Below are 1550 nucleotides of genomic sequence, written 5' to 3' on the forward strand. Positions count from 1 at the left end.
GGCCAACTGTATATTTATTGAAAAAATTCTACATGTAAGCGGGAACACACAACTTCTTCCCCCATCCCCACCGGTGACAACCAAGATGTTGGATAAGCAAAAACCCAGAGAACAACTGGGCCACGGGTATCCAGATTAAATGTTGCTTCTGGGTGTGTCTGAAAGGATGTTTCTGGATGAGATTAGCATTTGAATCAGTGGACTCAGTAGAATGCCTTCCCAAAGTTGGTGGGCATCAATCAATTGGTTGAGGGCTTGAATAGGATAAAACAGTGGTCCCCAACTATTTTGGCCCCAGGGACAAGTTGATGTTCTTATAAGAATCTAACGCTTGATGATCTGAGGTGAAGCTGAGGCAGTGATGCTAGCACTGAGGGCTGCTGCAAATACAGATGAAGCTTAACTCACTGGCCTGCTGCTTACCTCCTTTTGTGTGGCCCGGATCCTAACAGGCCGCAGACTGGTACCAGTCTGCAGCCCAGGGTGGGTTAAGAACCCCTTTTTTTCTGTCTCAGTTGATTGAGTTGAGTCATCTTGTCTTTTCTTCTCCCGCCCTCAAACCGGAATTCACACTATTGGCTCCCTGGTTTTCAGGTCTTTGGACTCAGACTGAATTACACTACTTGCTTTCCTGGGTTTCCAGTTTGCATATGACAGATTTTGGGACTCCTCAGCTTTCATAATCACATCAGCCAATTCCTCATAATCTCAGTCACGTGCGCTCTCTCTCTCTCTCTCTCTCACACACACACACACACACACGCATGCATGCACACACACGCACACACACACCTGGTTCGGTTTCTCTGGAGAACCCTGACTAATATACTAGTTAAGTCTTTACTGGGTTCTAGGCCCTGATTTTTCAGTTTTACCTAGAAAACATCCAAACCTGTCTTTTTCTTGACATGTTTATTCACTAATTTAATTCACGGGGAGTATCTTATTTTTTATTTGAGATGGGCATTATCTAATTCTATAAATTACATTCATAAGTTCATATACACATAAACATATTTACATACCTTTCATATCAAACATCCTCAAAGAATACTTTTTTTTTTCCCTAAAAATATCTATGTTCCTTGATCCAAAGAAGAGGAGACACAGATGATTCTTTTGAAATATAAATTGTGTTTGCATCACTGGCAAGCTCCCTTGAATAAAGTCTTGAAATCAAAACAAGAAACAATTATTGGAGGAGACCAGTGTATTTTCTGTCCATAGGTAGTAAGTGAAGAAGAAATTGAGTTTGATCTTTGGAAGACTGTAAAACAGTGCAGAAAGGCTTGGTTTGGTTGCAGCAGTGGCACTAAACTATATAGGAGGAACCAGAGAAAAATTGTGCTCAGATGTCCCTGGACAGTGTTAAGAGCTTCTGGTTCCCATAATGGCAAAGTGGCTCACAGTAAATTCATCCTCCCTCAAATATTAATTATAAATTCTGGGGAATACATTAACAAAAACTATTTGAAGGTAATGAATTGTTACCAAAGGCAGGAAGAAACCTAAAGGGATTTGACCCTTTATAAAAGAGAACCACTTTGGAT

The sequence above is a fragment of the Pteropus vampyrus genome, unplaced genomic scaffold, assembly GCF_000151845.1.
Source record: "Pteropus vampyrus isolate Shadow unplaced genomic scaffold, Pvam_2.0 Scaffold83, whole genome shotgun sequence".
Taxonomy (NCBI): Eukaryota; Metazoa; Chordata; class Mammalia; order Chiroptera; family Pteropodidae; genus Pteropus; species Pteropus vampyrus.